At 51.7% G+C, this 17,125-nt stretch overlaps 1 long non-coding RNA gene across 1 annotated transcript; it reads left to right on the forward strand.

Moving 5' to 3' along the window:
- Nucleotides 1-720: 720 nt before the first annotated feature.
- On the forward strand, nt 721-7,706 carry LOC126506216 (uncharacterized). The gene is made up of 4 exons (XR_007593151.1): nt 721-1,964; nt 6,102-6,781; nt 7,102-7,209; nt 7,339-7,706. It is a non-coding gene; the product is annotated as an uncharacterized lncRNA (long non-coding RNA).
- Nucleotides 7,707-17,125: the final 9,419 nt, after the last annotated feature.

A 17,125-nucleotide genomic window follows, 5' to 3' on the forward strand; every position in this document is an offset into this window, starting at 1 on the left:
TTTTATGGAATTGAATAACTGAGATGTTTGTTGAGTGAGGAAGTAGCCTGTGTGACATTATCTACAGAAAATGTATCATATCCTTGAACTGCAATGATCTCCGGTCTCTGGCGCCCTAGACGACCATATCCATTTCTCGTTTATTTCTCAGGAGATCCCCATGATTGAAAGTCTCCTTCGGACTCTCCCTTTTCTTCATGGTCTGACCAAGGTCATTTGTGCAAATTCTTGTCTTTTTACATTTGTTTCTCCAGAACCCATGTCCTTTCCTGCATTTCCTGCTTGCTGATTTACCTGGGACCCCCAGAGACCCATGAAATGCTAGTGCCCCAGAGGGAAGCAGCTGTGGTCTGGCTCTGTTTTTGGAGGTTCCTTGGTCCATGAATAAATTTGCCTAAGTCACCACCAGCTGTCAGCTCTGCATGGAAAGATGCAAGTGGAAGCCTTGGAGGGGCCTCACAGTATCTGTCTCCTTCCCTGCAGACAGGGAGTCCCTGTTTACACACACACACACACACACACACACGCACACACACACACGCACACACACACGCACACACACACATGCACACACACACTCACGTGCGTGTGTGTGCGCGTGCACTCGCAGAGAGAGAGACAGAGCGAGAGAGACAGGGAGTCCCTGTTTACACACACACACACATGCACACACACACACGCACACACACACATGCACGCACACAAACACATGCACACACCCACACTCACGCGTGTGTGTGTGCGCGCGCACTCGCAGAGAGAGAGAGACAGAGAGAGAGAGACAGGGAGAGGGAGAGACAGAGCGAGAACCGCTGCTGTGATTCTTACCGAAGAGTAAGTCACTTCAAAAGAGCTTGCTGTGCCCCTCTGTAGTCACCCAAATGGCCGGCAGGATGTGTTTCTTCCTCGGCAAGCCCCACCTGAGATGAAAGCGCCTGATCACTGCCACGCAGAGCAGCCGTTCTTATCTAGGCCATCTGGCCAAATGGAAGCATCTGTTCCTTCTGCACATCCTTGCCTCGCTCATCCCTGGATACGTCGAGGGATTTGCTTCTCAGGTTGTACAGGCAGGTGTATGAATTTTGCCATCACTGTGACCGAATGAATACCCAACGTAAGTTGCGTAAGGGAGGAAAGGTTTGCCTTGGCTTCTGGTCAGTTCTGTTGTTTCTGGACACGCGGCAAAGCCGGGTGCCACGGAGCATCATGGCAGACAGGGATGATGGAGCAGGAAGCAGACAGAGACACACTCCACCAAGAATTTACTTCTTCCAGCTCTGCCCCTTCCCCTAACGTTTTCGCTGCTTCTCAAAATAGTGCCGCCAGCTGTGGTTCGTGAGCCTGTGGGGAACGCGTCATAGCTAAGTCCTAACAGACATGAAGCATGTTTGTTGTGGATGAGGAGGTCAGTTGTCATGGCAGCCATGCCTTCAGCATCTCCTGTGACTGACAGCTAGAGGTGGGGTTCTGTATCTGCGGTTGCCCCCATCACACTTGCTCAATCTTTAATGCCCCAGCTGTAAGGGTTCTTGATGAAAGCAGGGGACTGGACATCAACGGGAACGCTTGTGTGGGGCTAATTAATTCATTACACCTGGCTACACAAAGAACTGGTTCGGTAGGTACTCCCAGCTCTGGGCCACAGGTCGCTGACGTGGAGAGGGTGGGAGAACTGGGCCAAGACGTCAAGAAGAGCCCGAAGGGAGGGAAAACAAGCCATCTATGTCGGGGAAGCTGGGCACGGAATGCTCCAATTATCTCCCATTGTGTTTGAGAGAAGAAAAGGATCCATCCATAGCCACCTGGCAGATGCTTGCTGTCTGTGATTTATCCACCTGGACCGAACTCCCTGGCATCTGCTTCATCAGGATGGCGGTTTTATTCCCATGTGTGGTGCCTCAGAGCACCCAGTGCAGTGCCCACCGAAGCCTGTGGTTGATGAGAGATACAGCCAGGAGACCGAGGTGTGTTACACAAGGTTTGTGTCCCTAGCCTGGTCAATAGAGTGTGTTATGAGGATTGAAAGATTCATGCGAGATTTAGCACAGAATGGGCCGCACACTTGCGGATCTCCAGATGACGGCTGGGACCTGTTCACTGTAGTCATCCCCTCCCAGTCCCCCCCCCCCCATTCTTCACAGAGTTTCTCCAGTAACCCTGGCTGTCCTGGAACTCACTATGTAGACCAAACTGGCCTTGAACTCTCAGAAATCCACTTGCTTCTGCTTCCTTAATGCTGGAATCAAAGGCATACACCACCACATTCAACTCTGCTCTCTCTCTCTCTCTCTCTCTCTCTCTCTCTCTCTCTCTCTCTCACACACACACACACACACACACACACACACACTGTTGAGCAGGACAGCCACTCAGCTCTGGCTCGAAGCATACAGGAGGAAAGTGGATCTGCGGGAAATAAAACTGGTCCTCGAGCCTCTACCTGTTGAGATGGGAGTGGCGGGAGACCCCGCCACCACCACACACACCTGGGATATGTGGAGAGCTGTATCTATACTTAGAGAAATGACCCAAACAAGAGACTTACTGTAGCACACATTTATCATCTTCCAGTCCTGCTCTTCAGAGTCTAGTGCAAAGCATTGGTGGGGGCTGAATGCCTCATAGAAACCATAGGGACCTCTCTCTCCAATTTCTCCAGCTGATTGCTGTCCTTGATGGTCAGTCCCTCCCTTCCATCACTGGCTCCTACCAATGACCCGACCCTCCCGTGCCCAGACCCTCCCGTGCCCAGACCCTCCCATGTCCAGACCCTCCCATCCCCAGACCCTCCCGTGCCCAGACCCTCCTGTGTCCTTCTCAAGATCACCCTAGTGATTCCTATTAAGATCACCCAGAGAGCTCAGAATTGTCTCCCCCCTCCCCCAGACAGGGTTTCTCCATGTAGCCTTGGCTGTCCTGGAACTCACTCTGTAGACCAGGCTGGCCTGAAACTCAGAGATCTGCCTGCCTCTGCCTTCTGAGTGCTGGGATTAAAAGTGTGCGGCACCATCGCCAGAAGGAGAATCTTTCAAGATTTTAACTTAATCCTACCTTCTGAGTCCCTTTCACCATCTGAGGTCAACAGTGGCCATTAACTTTGTCTGTCAAATCAAGAAGAGAGTGAGGTGACTTTCCCTGCTTTGAAAAACCCACACAGACCATCAGGGAACTCTGAGCCACAGGGCCTCAAGAGAAACTGGAAAAGTCTCGGGCAGAGTTCTAAGATCAGGGACAATACAAGGTGGGTGGGGACTCACATCAAATGGCATTATCATCATCCTCACATTCTGTGCCTAGAGGCTTATCTGACAGACTTTTCTTGATTGGCTGGGAGGCCAGCAGGCCACCTCAGAGAAATCAGTGTGGCCAGGAGACCTTGCCTAGTGAGCACTGGTCTCCGAAGCTTTGGGGAAGGCCAAACAAGACTTCAAAGCTTTGGTCACTTATGATAAAAGCTGACCTGGATGGACCTTTACACAGAATACGGGGATGAGTTTTTGCTTTTTCAAGTGAGGCAGGTCACACGCTAAAACTGCCGGGACCAAATGCTACCGAGGGTCCCCTTAGGTTTCCCAGAACTGTGCTGGCCAATATGATGACCAGTGGTCACCAAGGCTAGTTTAATTAATTATTTAAGTAAGACAAGATTTTCCATTGCCCAGGCTGGCCTCTAACTCACTATGTAGCCAAGGATAGCCTTGAGCTTCCTGGTCATTCTGGTTCCACCTCCCAAATGTGCCGATACCACCAGCTATACAATGTTGTGGAGTCTAAGCCCTGGGCATTCTGGATGCCAGGCAAGTACTTTACCCTTGGCTAAATAGTAAACACTTGGTTTCCTAGTGACACCAACCAGAGTACAAGCACTCAACTTTCACACCACATTTCACAGTGCAAACCAGTTCAGGCACCAGCATGGAATGTTCTGGTGGACTGTACAGCTACCTTAACTGCCAGGGCTCTGCTCTCTGGCTGTCTAGATAATGCACCCATGGCCAAGAGAGACCCATTTCGGTAAGATGCCACTTGCCAGGGCCATCCTAGGAGAGGGAAGCTTTGGTAGAACTTGAATGTTTGGTTACAGGATTCATGCCTCAGTGTCTCAGACAAGACCTCAGCAGGAATAGAAGGTGCCTTCTTATTGGAGGGTAGCCCACAAGGCAAGTTCCCACCTTATCTGACACTGCCTTGGAGCTCTTGTCTTTTCTCTGAAAAGGTCATCAGGTCTGCTCAGTCCTCTGGGGAGCAGCCCCACCCTTGATGAGCCCCGGACTGGTTGGGTAGGGCTGCCTGTTTTCCACTTCCAGCCCAGCACTCTGGAGACTAAAAGATCATATTCTAAGCAACCAATGGAAAAAGCCCTCTGGGCTTCATTGGCCAGTGCCAGCATTACTTAGGACCTTCTTGTGAAGAGCTTGGGACAAAGACCTCAGACAAGGTCAGTTCCTGCCTCAGGATCTTGACCTTGTGGGTTTTCCCAGTTGGACCTAGTGAGGTGCATGGGCGGGGTTTTCAGGTCCATTCCTCTGCAAGCTGTGCCCCTATGGCCTTGGGGGACCCCAGGGAGCATGGGAAGAAGAGAGCATCCACTGAACCCACCTTCCTGGGCACTCATCAGGTTTGCCCACTTCCCCTTCCGCAGGGATGAAAGTGAACTTGTCCTAGTTCTGAATGGACATATTTTAGAGCTGACTCAGAGCCTTCTAGAGCAAGTTCTAACGGGACCAAGTGAAATCGCAGCAGGAAGAGGAACCGAAGTGCGCTGACTTCCCAAGATGCGACTTCAGAACACAAGTTGAGCAGAAAAACTAACTTCGGTGATTCTTCATGCCTCAGAAAAGAGCAAAATAAAAGCCACGCAGTCACTGCAATGTCGTTAAAGATGGCAGCTCCCTGAGGCAGCCTGTGTGTTCCTCAGATGGTGCTGTGCAAAGCCCATGTTTCTCAGTTCCGAAGTAAGAGACAAAAGAGTTTCAGGAAATGGGGGCCAGGAGATTTACACATCACCACTGTTACCTCCTCTCCTTTGTATGGCCTCACAGCTGCTGAGGACAAGAACTAGGTCTCAAGCTCCGTGTTCAAGCTCAACCACAGCGGGGCAGTTTATTAAAATGGAGACCTTGCAGCTCATTGCTTTGGAAGAGGGAGGATGGAGAGAAAGAAAGGAAATGGGAGGTGGGAGAGAAGAGGGGGGCTTACTTAGGGAGGCATGCAGTACCATGCAGTGTTAAATCAGGAAGTGGCTATAGGTTCTCTCTCTCTCTCTCTCTCTCTCTCTCTCTCTCTCTCTCTCTCTCTCTCTCTTTCTCTCTCTCTCTCTCTCTCTGAGGTGGGAAGTCAAGACAGGGTTTCTCTGTGTAGACCTGGAACTCACTATTTAGACCAGGCTGGCTTCAAACTCACAGAGATCCCCCTGCCTCTGCCTCCTGAGTGCTAGGATTAAAGGTGTGCCACCACCACCACCTGGCTAGTCCTGGTCTTTTAAGTTTCTTTATTTATAGCTGCTGTTTGACTTAGGATGGTGTCAGATGGGACGAAGCCATAAGAAGTTGACACTATCTTGGTAGCACTCACAGTGAGCACACCTAACTGTGCAAATGCCCCTACTTGACAGCAGAGCACACTGGTAAGGCTGTCGGAGCTTCTGGCTATGACAGGATGGTCTCACCTACAGATGTGCTCAGCTTCATGCATAGCTCTCAGGGGCTCCTACAGATGTGCTTGACTTCATATATAGCTTTCAGGGGCTGATGTGGCCTGCAGGCCTCAGGCTGGATCACCTGCTTATACGGCCATCCTCATAGCCTCATGGTCATACTCCAGGGTGGCGGATAGTGTGGCAGTTTGGTAACTGTGGCTTGCTGTCATTGCCCATGCCTCTATGCCCAGATTTCCTTCTATACACTGCCACCCAGAGAAAAGGCCCAAACTCAGAATTGCAAGTGTATCATGCTCATGGCATGGTAAAGTTGAAAGCGGACAGTCGGGCAATTATCAATCCTTGTTTCTACGGAAGCCGATTGAACTCCCTTCTTTCCAGTTGTGTCTTAGGCAACAGTACACAGTCTGCTGTGACACCCAATTCTGCATTTCCTTCTTAGATCAAGGCTTACGGAACCAGTTTCACATGTGGATGGTTACAGTATACACATTCCTTATCCAAGACAGACATTGCTAATCCATCTGCTAATCAATTGTGGCGCTTTCTCCTGCTGAGCCTAGATACGGCCTTGAAGTTATCGACAATGGTTGTGCATCTGGCAGCCGTGATCAGTTCATCACGAGCTGGTTCTCACAATGAAGTCTCTTTGTCCTTCCTGGTTCTGACTGCTGTTCCTTGGCACCAGGACCACATGCTTCTACAGTCTGTACCTTTGAAGAGACGTCTCTCCCTGTGCAGCTTCAGGTAGAGGTCCATTGGTGAGAGGCACTGCCAAGAGGACACTCGGAGGTGGATGAGGAGACGTGATAGCCGTGACTATACCTCAGTGCTTGGGCAGAGCCTGGGCTCTTGGGAATGCACACTGTGGTGCCTCAGTCTGCGAGGCAGAAGGCTTTGGTAACCCCTGGGATTGCTGAGTCATTTGTAATATTCACTGAAGGTCCTGTACGGTCTAGATCCTTCTAGATCCTTTAGAAGGTGCCGGCTGGAACTCTGGCCCCTCCCCTTCCATCCACAGCTCTTCCTACCTGGGCACCCAGAACAGCTTTCATTTTCAAGATCTCTTCGCTGCTGTTTACCAGTGGAACTTGGAGAGCAGGAGACACCCTCGGCCGCAAGGTAGACATCCCCACCTTATGAACCGAAAGGAGGGTTTCCAGGGTCTTAGCTCTTCTGTTTGCATATGACTTCAACGGTCCATCGCCACAGCGCTCAGACACCGGAACATCACAGGGTTGGGAGCTGGGGAAGCCTTTGTAAAAGCATGTCCTTCCTTCCTTCCTTCCTTCCTTCCTTCCTTCCTTCCCTCCCTCCCTCCCTCCCTCCCTCCCTCCTTCCCTCCTTCCTTCCTTCCTTCCTTCCTTCCTTCCTTCCTTCCCTCCCCCCTTCCCTCCTTCCCCCTCTTCCCTCCCCCCCTTCTTTCTTTCTGATGCAAACAGCTGAAAAACAGAGAGGTGACTGAGGCTAGTTTGTGCCGGAGCTGGGTTCATAAGCCAGGCCTAACGACCTGGACTAGTTCCTTAGAACCCCAGGGTCTCATGGGGGAGGTAAGTAAGCCGATGACTTTGGTGGTGGTGCAGGGGTGGGGTGAAAGTTGGGGGTGGGGGTGGGGTGGCAAACATCTGGCAGCAAAGACGTCAAGGTGAAGGGAGTGATGAGGGAAGTGGCATGTGCAGGTCTTTCAACAGTAGGAGAATACGGATGCCATATCGTCAGTTCTGACCCTGAGCTGGAAACCCTCCACATCTCCACGTGGAAACACGACAATTCCGATGTCATATCGTCAGTTCTGACCCTGCGATGGAAACCCTACCACATCTCCACGTGGAAACATGACCCCCGTTCTCAACATTTGTTTTTATATCCAGCCGTTGGGGGGGGGGGGAAACGTTGCAGAATTAAAGTTACCAGTGTCTGTTTCTTTTTGTAAGTGTCCTCTGGTTTCCACGGTGCTGAGGTGTATGCTGCAGCCACTCCGAGTCCTGGTGGCAGGCTACTGATGCAGAGACTCACAGAAAGGATACAAGGGACAACAGGATGTGACCAGGGAGGGAGGAAAGGCCAGTACAGCAGCTCTAGATGCTGGCCGGGCTGCTGACAGGCCTGAGGACCCACTCACACTGTCCTATGGCTGGATGCTGAGCCTGTCTGGAAAGTCATTTCCTGCTCCCCTTCCCCAGAGTCTGCTGTCCTAAGCAGTAGGTGGCTTATTCAGGTGACTTTTACGGTCCTGTGCTCAGCTGACCTTTCAGAGACCAATGTTCTTCAACAGGTGGGAAGTGGGCAGGAGGTCTCTCCATAGGGAGGGAGGGAGGACACAATCTCACTAAGCACAGATTAGCTGCTAAGGCCCCTGGGAGCTGGCCATTCTGGCCCTGCTGAAGCTAGATGAGGACTGACCAGCAAACACAAGCTAGTCTCTTTATCCTGAGCTGACCTGAGTCAGCCATTGTCACCTGTGTTCAGCAGAGACCAAAAGGCAGGAGCAATCTTTTCCATGGAGCTTTAGATATCCCCTGACCAGAGGCCACTGGCCAGGGCAGCCTTGGGAGGATCTGGCATGCACTGGTTATCCTAAACTGGAACTATTGACAAAAATTAGGAATACTTAGAGATTAATCAAGGACTGGGTATATGGGGCCCATTGACAGGGAGGTTTTTGTTTGGCTTCCGGGATTGTCACTAGAGATGACTATCTGGCCTCCTGTGGGTCCTATTTCCTAGGTTGTTTATTGTAGATAAGAGATTTCTGTAGGCTGTGAGTCAGAGTCTGTTTGGAGATGAGATGGCAGGGAAGAGGCTTGCCTCAGACCCCCACTAGTGAGGGCTTAGTAGGAGCTGCACACCCCAACTGCCTCCCGCACACAGCACCTCTGTAACAACAAGTGGCCCAGTGTGTTCCCAGAGCTAAGGCCCCCTCCATTCTGTGTCCCCTGCCCCAGCATCACTGTGTCCTCTCTCACCCTTCACCAGGTGTTCCCCTGTACCCACAGTTAAGCAGCGACAATGGAGAGTCTGGGGTCCCCACTGCCCTTCCTTCCCTTGTTATTATGGGAGTGACTGGGCTCCAGGGTGGGCCTCAACTTAATCTTTGACACGCTATGGAGAAATGAGTCAGGGATGAAAACTCTGGATTCAGGGTCATTCCCAATGGCATTTTTTCCTGTGTTGTGAGTACATTCTTAATGATTTGCTCAGGTTGTATGGTGTGTAGCTCCCATTCCTGCTCTGCACCTCCACGCCAAGCTCCCCACACACCTCGCTCCCGGGGACACGACTGTCTGATGACTATCTGTGTGCAGTGGGTCTGGGGCTAGCTCTGCCGTGGGGGCACAACTAAAGACAGGAGCTCCCCCTTCCCCCGGGGCTGGCAATAGCCAATAGTGCGGAGGTAAAGATAGGCCCTGTGAGTCCCTCCCCTTCCTTGACTTGATGACTGGGTCTTGTGTGGGCTGAGTGCAGGTAGCCAGAGTTCTGAACTGATGCTGAGAACCCTTGTATTCAGTATAGAAACTAGCACGGCACTGCTGACCTCAAGCTTGTAACCTGACCTCCTTCTCTCAAGTGTTGAGGTGGCAGGCAGGCGTCACCATGATTGTTTATTTGTCTAATACAGGGCTTTTCATGAAGCCCACGCCAAGCACAAACCTGACATTCTCCTACCTTAGCCTCCTAAGTACTTGGCTCACACGTATGTGACCAGGCACTGCACACTGCAGTTCTTTGCAGTGCTTGGCCCGCAGGTGTGTGTCCAGTGGTGTGTGTTTATATTCCTGGTACTGGGGAGACCGACTGGCAAATCCCTGGAGCTACATGGCAGCAAGCCTCGCTGAATTGGCGATTCCGGGTCAGTGAGAGATCTTGTCTCAAAATTCAAGGTGGAGGGCTAGAGAGATAGCTCAGCCATCAGGAACGCTCGTTGCTCTTGTAGAGGAAGCCAGGTTCAGATTCCAGCACCCACAGGGTGGTTCACAAACACCAGCTCCAAAGGATCATCTTCTGACCTCTGTGGGCACCAGGCATACATGTGGTGCACAGACATACATGCAGGCAAAATAGTCAATCACAGAAATAAAACAGATACAACTAAAAACCAAAGTGGCGAGCAGTTCAAGAAGACAGCCAATGTTGACCTCTGACCCATGCATTCATGTGCACACTGTGATGAACACACACCTATGTACAACATACACACACAAGTGCAAAATGCAAATATATGTAGAGTTCCCAATTCCCCAAGTTAGGCTTCAATGTTGTCTGTGATGGCTGGTAATTTTCTACGTGATCCCAAGGACAGAGCTGAGACAACACTGTTTGCCCCATGTCCCCAGTACTCTGCGACTGTGTGTCCCCCCACACGCTCCCCCCCCTTGCAATGCTGACTGCAGCTTTCCAAGCAGACCAGCAAACCGAGGTTCAGAGAGGAACCTCACTTAAGTACTCAACGTCAGGTGGCTGAGATCAGAAGCCCAGAGTCCCAAGGCGAGGGCGATCTCTTAGGGGGCTGCGCTTCTGGCCCAGCCAGCCTACCTAGGAATCAGGTAGCAAGGGCCACTTAGGGCTGCTTGAGGGAGACAGGAGGAGGCCATCACCTGTCCGTAGACTTTCCCTCTTTCTCAGGTTCTTGATGACTCTCCACCTATAGCAACTCTTCTGTACGGTTTACTCAACTGGAGATGCCAACAGCTGAGAACATCTTGGATTCAGGGAATTTACCTGAGCACAGTAGCACCCACACAGTGGTCTGACACCACGGGTCCCTAGAGTCAACTGCATTTCCTGTGTGAGTGTGTGTGTGTGTGTGTGTGTGTGTGTGTGCATGCGTGTGACTGTGGGTGCACCTGCCAGCCAGTTCAGGGACCTACTTGGCTCTGCCTGCCCAGCGCTGGGATTACTGTGCCACTACATGGTTCTTTGCTCTGCTGTGGTTCACACGGGCTCTGGAGACTGAAGTCTGTCCTGATGCTTGCACAGCAGACTTTCCGCTGAGAAGCCAGCTACCTGGCCTCAGCATTTCATTTTGCAGATGAGGTCTGACTCCCATTTTCGGTTACTAGATGGAGAGACAGGTTCAAGTCTTACGACCTACCCAGGGCCTGATTCCAATCCTGAGCAGGGAGGTGGGAGCATGGGGGGTCGGGGGGCTGCCCAACTTCTGTTGTATCACAGAGGGGAGGGAAGGACTTGAGGCACGAGACCAAGAGGGAGTCAGGAGGTTGCCTTTCTATTCTTGGTTCTGCAATGAGCTCGCTCTGTGCCCTTGGGCAGATCAGTTCCTCTCTCTTACCCTCAGTTTCCTCCTTTTCTACGACCAAATGCAGAATCTTCAAGGCTTTCCCTTTCAGTTCTAAGGAGCCCACAGCTCTAGCCGGGATGCGGGCTGTATGTGAAGAAATCCGACTCTTGGTTTCATTTCGTAACTTGGGCCCCTCAGCACTTCCCAGCTGGCGCTGGGAACGGGCCCAACATTCATTGACAAACGAAGGTGAGTTTCAGGGAGGTGGCTGGTAGTATGGGCTGTCACAAACCTCTGACAGAAGAAGGACAGTGCTGGGGAAACCCCAGTTTTCCTACCCGAGGCTCTCATTGGTACGCGACCTTGATGCTGCCTTCACACGGAGGCCTCCAGCCTCTGCCGGCTCCCATGTCATCCGCTGCTGGTTTCGATCAATGGCGGCGGAATAAGCAACAAATAAGAAACTCATTTACTGGCAGTTCCTGTCATTTGTGGCATTTAATTAGCATAATTGACCCGAACGGGAACTTTTCTTTCCACCTGAATTTAAAAATACATCCCCACTGACCCCCAGTACATCTGAGAATTTTTTTTTCAAAAATGAGGTTTTAACGAAAGCCCAATATCAAAACACCATATGATACTTTTATCTCATCGAAGACATTTGATGCTTATTAAAATATTACTGCTTTAAGGCTTATTTTGATTATTTTTGCCCAAGAGTGTGTGCAGAGTCTCGATACTTAGATAATAACAAAGAAACCTTAAACATGAAAAAGCACGCGGAAGGTAATATGTTCCCCATTAGTGCCAGTATCATTTCCCCAGGATTACTGCTTTCCAAATATAGCATTAGCTTAAAATAAAAGGCCGTTTACAGTAACGGGACACTCGGTACTACGCCGGAGCATGCGGGCTCTCCAAGGGCCTTGTACAAGGGCTTCATTAAGTGGGAACTGCAGGGGAGAAAGGCTGGCTTAAAAAAAATCCCAGCATGCCTCCTCAAAGGCCCCCCAGATAGGCCACCTACCCTGACCCAAGGCCCGTGTCTAACAAGCTCTTAATTCCGCTTTCAGAACTGCTTTTTCACGCGTTGTTTCTTCCAGAGATGAAAACATTTTCCAAGCTGACAAGCCATCAATCCGGTGCCACCCGGGAAGAGAAGCCTTGGTCCCGAGCTCTGCATTCTGGCCTCACAGGCAGGAGAACATGGGGCTGTCATCCATACCCAATGGGTTGTCCTGGGTTTGGGGGGGTCTCTTTTTATCCTGAGAGCCAGCACGCTCAGGAAAAGCTATGAGGGCAGAGAGCCTCGAGGGCCGTGCCTTCCAGCTTGTCTGAGTGGACATGGACCAGCAACTGCGTAGGTTGTTGGGGATGGCTGAAGCCCGTTAGACAGCTGGATGAGCTAATTTATCGAGGGACAGAGTCATCATGTATGCAGAAGGGCCCTCTCAGTGGCAGGGAGGACCATTCTAATTTTCTTCCGTGGGCTGGCCCATGTCAAGCCCCTGCTGAAAACCACCAGTTGGCTGAGGGTGCCTGAAGAAGACTCACGTTGTCTGTTTGCTGTTTTGATCCAACCATGCAGGCCCCTTCTGATGTGGGAAGCCAGCCACCTAAAGGCCCAGTTTGGAGAGGCTCCATAGAGTGAGGGAGCAAGTGTGTAGCCTGAAGGGAGAGATGTGCCCCCTCTGGTTTCAAATCCCCAACCGGATGCCAGCCACACCTCAGTTGTCAGCAGGGAGAGGGACGACCCAGAGGGCGCAGAGGCGAAGGCAGGGTGACAAGAGCACACACTGGGTGGGGGTCACGTCGCCAGTCCTGCCTGTGTCCCAGGGGGCAGTGCCTTGCTTGGAGCAGGGATGCTGTCACTATGGCTATTTGAGGCAGCAACTCACCCGGCTGTTCCCAGCTTTGAGCTTTGCTGGCTGTGCTCAGTTACCGTCCGACACTCTTATCCTTGAAGCCACGGATGGCCCATGTCTTCTTCCTGGCTCTGTGGTGGGCACCAAGCAGGCACATCTCTCCCAAGGTGAGAGAAAAAGGTAACCAGTCCCATGTACAGAATAGTCCCTACTGTCCAGGTTCTGGCCAGTGCCTCGTGGATTTATCCTCTCACTGGTCCTCATGGGACCACCGAGTCACAGCAATCCACGTGTGAGAGCCTTGCAGAGAAGGGAGACGGAGGGAGGAGAGGTTGAGCCACCTGCAGAGGCTTCAGCGGGTGGTGAGCCTGCCAGAGCCCCCGCCCTGAGTGCTGGACCTCATCATTGTCCAGAAGTCACAGTTCTGTGGTGTCCACAGCATCCAAGTCTCCCATAAGATTGATGGAGCTGGCCCTCGGCCACGCTTAATTCAGAACCACTGCTTTTTATGGGTTACTACTTCTTCGGGAGAAGATTGACATTGAGGGACCACTCATAGTACAGGCTGGGGACACAATGGCACAGGTTCGCGCTGAGCCCCCTGCCCTAGAGGACCCACAGTGCCACCACGGACGAGATTCCTGTCTTTCCAGGGCTCACACAGTTTAAATGATTTGGAGTGGGATAATTGCGAAAGGAATTTGCTCCCACAGAAGGAAAATGAGAGGCAGAGAGAGAAAGCTACGCCCGAGGTTCAGACACAGGGTTGCATGCAGCCCTGAGTTCCAAAGTCTCTACCACCCAGCTTTCTGCTCATTCCCCAAAGCTCTACCAGTTGTCAAGTGCACAGATTAAATTTTTTTTTGTCAACTCGACAGAGTTAACAAAAAAAATTAAGGAAATGTCAGTTGAGAAAATGCCTCCATCAGACTGGCCTGTAGGCAAATGCATGCAGCTTTTTCTTGATTTAGGTGGGATGGCTCCATCCTCTGTGAGTGATGCACCCTGGGTTGTAGGAGAAAGGCTGAGCAAGCCATGACAAGCAAGCCAGCAGGCAGGATTCTTCTATAATCTTTGCTCCAGTTCCTGCCGTGAGTTCCTGTCTCAGCTTCCCTAACTGACATGCTCTAAGCCAGATCAACACTCCTCTGCACTAGCGCTCTGGGCTGCTTTGGGCCGAGATGCTTATCACAGCAATAAAAAGCGAAGGATGAAAATGAGACCCAGAGTAATGTGGGAGCTGGAAGTGGAGCGGCAATGGAGGGGCAGAGAGGGCTGGGAACGAGTGGGCGGAGCCTGCGGGGGACACGGGTGAGAGCTCAGGTGGGAAGAAGACAGCATCTCCAAGCTGTTTCCCCAAGATGAGAGGTTGTGGAGGACCCAGAGTGGAAGAGGATCGTGGGGCGGTAAGAGAGCCAGGCTCGATGGCTGGTGTCTGTTAGGAACAGGGAGAGAGAGGTGGCTTCCTGTCATATGCATGCCAGTGCTGGCATAATGCGTGCTTACAGGACGGCGGCACGCTACCTCCGCTGCTCACGTTACGCCCGGACACTCCTGCTCACCCAGACTCGCCTGCTGCTGATCCTGTGGAGTTGGCATCTGTTCCTTGGGACCCATCACCTGTCAAGGTATCGCTGACACTGAGAGTGGGGGACTGGCCTGTCTATGTCACCACGGGACCAAACCAGAAGCAACAGAACGGCAAAGGTCCTGGCCTCTGTCATTTCAAGAAGCACCTCCGCCACCTTGTACAGCACTGAAGACTCTACACGCTAATTCCAACTGTGCCCGAGTAAGAAGAGTGCAGGACTCTAACCACGCTGAGCAGAGAGGCGGGGAGACCAAGACAGGAGGAACCAGAAGCTGTAACTTTAGATGGGAGTGCTGGTCTGGAAATATTTCTAAAGCCCCAGAACCAACATGGCTCACTATGGTCCTCCATTCTTCTAACAGGCAACAAGTTGGGCCTGCCCTTGCTGCTCCTGGTGAGCAGAAAGGTCATGGGGCCCCTGGGCAACTGTGGCTAGGGTGGGTGGGGTGAGTACAGATGGGGTAACCATGGGGAGGGAATGTGGGTAACTATAGTTAAGGTGTGTAACTGTGGTGAGGGCTGGTGTGTAACTGTGGTTAGGCTGGGGGTAACTGTGGGAGGGTGGGTAACCATGGTGAGGTCGGGTGGGAAACCACGGTGAGGTCGGGTGGGTAACCATGGTGAGGACAGGTGGGTAACCGTGATGAGGGTGGGTGGGTAGCTGCTGTCAGGGTGGGTATGCACATGGCTGAAGGAGCCTGGACAGAACAGAGACCCCATCTAAATTCCGCCGGGACCCTTTCTAGCACAGCTAGCCTAAAACCCGGGGTCCTGGGCAGCTAGCCGGTGGCAGCAGCAGCCTTCTCAACAGAGGCTCTTCCTAGATTTACATATTGTGTCCCCCCCCCCACCTGTGTGTGCTCTGGTCTATCAGTGTGAAGGCCTTGGGGTTTTTTAAATGTGCCCTACATCAAATACACCTCCTCTCCACCAGGGAGGAACCCCCAGCCTCTGTGCGGTAGACTCATGGGACATTTGATTGTCTAGAATACATCAAACAGCCCAGGTCTCCCTTGTAAAAGTTTTACAAGAAAATCGTTGAAGATCAGCCGAACCTGCCTTTTTCTCTCCTCCTTAGATTCTGACGCTGAGCTGATGTAGCCTCACCACACTTTGGTGCTGGCCTGTGAGAGTGCCGGGCTGTTGAGGCAGCAGCGGCAGGAGCCTCAGCCTCCGGATCGTTAGTTAGACTTGCAGGCCACGGCTGTGGGATCTAGTGAGTTGGACATATTTTATTTAACCAGCTTAGTAAAAGGTAATATTCAGCAGCTGTGATCTATAGCAGAATTACAATTTTCAGGTCAAGGAGGGATTTTGATATTAGGAGGTTGGGCAGAATTGCTATGAAATCTCATGAGCTGTCTTTAAAAATAAATGAGAAAATAGGTTATCCAAGAGTCATTGTAAGGGGAAAATCAATAGGCGGTGTCTATTCACTTGGGCTATCAAAATCCTTGAAATTTGAACAAAAGTTTCACGTTTAGTGTACTGGAGGTTTTGAAATATCAGCCGCGGAGCTCCGTGGCTGCACATCTGTGGTGCTGCCCATCCAAATGAGGCGAGCCCTTGTGAAGCCGCTCGGCTCCCTCTTAAGATGGGGAACGAGCCTGGTGATGGAGGGAACCTGCAGGGCACACTGTCACCCTCCGCTGCAGGCTGCCACCAGCACTTGCAGCGGAAGCACTGAGGTCAGAGCCGCGGTGCAGCGTGCCAGGTAGAAGGGCGGAGTCCGCACATCTTACTCCAAGCTAATCCACTACGCACACCTTGGGATGGGAATCACCTCCTTGCGGTGGGCTTTTACCTGCTTGGGCTGTCTGAAATGACAGAAGGTGTCTGCCGCCCAAATACACCCCCTCTCCACCAGGGCCAGGTGCAGGCGTTGAGATGAGCAACCTCTTAACCACGCAGAGGTGATCTCTCCCCCTGCCATGTGCCATGCTCAATTAGGGAGCGAACAGGAGGACTAAACCGGGCTGCACGAAGGAAATAGGCTCTGAAAGACGATCAGGGAGACCTCCTTAGACGGGGAGGGGGGGTCCTCAGACGGTCACTCATCCTGGACTGAGAGCACAGGTAAGACTTAGCCAGGGAGAAGACCGGTGGGCTGGGAAGCTCCCGCAGAGAGGCAGAAAGGAGGTGGGATGGGGCTGGTGTCTGGGCTCGCAGGGCTGGCCGCGGCAGGCCAGACCATGAAAGGAATTGTGACCAGAAACCTTAGACCAGATGAGATTTTGAACCATAACCTTCTAAGATCCGATTTTCATTTCCAAACCATCACTCCAGCTGCTGGGAATGGAAACAAGCCACTGATGCTAAGTGGGGACACCAAAGACTGTGGCCCAGGGGGAGAAGTGGTGGCTGGGAATGGGGCATGTGCAGGAGGATTCCTTAGTGCCCTGGGAGAGCCTGCAGTCTTCCGTTAATTGGCAATAAAGGACACTGGGCATAGCTTTGGCTCACTGGTGAGCCTTCCTGACTCGGATCTCAGCTCTGCAGATTCTGTGCCTTCCTCTGTGGAGGTGGCTTTTTCAGAGATGACTCTGCTGTCCAGGAGTTCACGGGAAGCCGAGCATCGTGTGTAGACGGGCTCCTGTATCACACACATCCCAGTTTCCAAATTCCTGTGCATATTATTCTTACGAATTTACTCAAGAATATATATTATTCTTACGAATTTACTCAAGAATATGACTCAAGAACATTGTATCTTAGCAGTAATCATTTTATAGCCTCTATTTTCTCACGTCATATATCTAAAGATTTGT

The sequence above is a fragment of the Alexandromys fortis genome, unplaced genomic scaffold (assembly GCF_014885135.2).
Source record: "Alexandromys fortis isolate MF-2015 unplaced genomic scaffold, M_Fortis_MF-2015_v1.1 scaffold_16, whole genome shotgun sequence".
Classification (NCBI taxonomy): domain Eukaryota; kingdom Metazoa; phylum Chordata; class Mammalia; order Rodentia; family Cricetidae; genus Alexandromys; species Alexandromys fortis.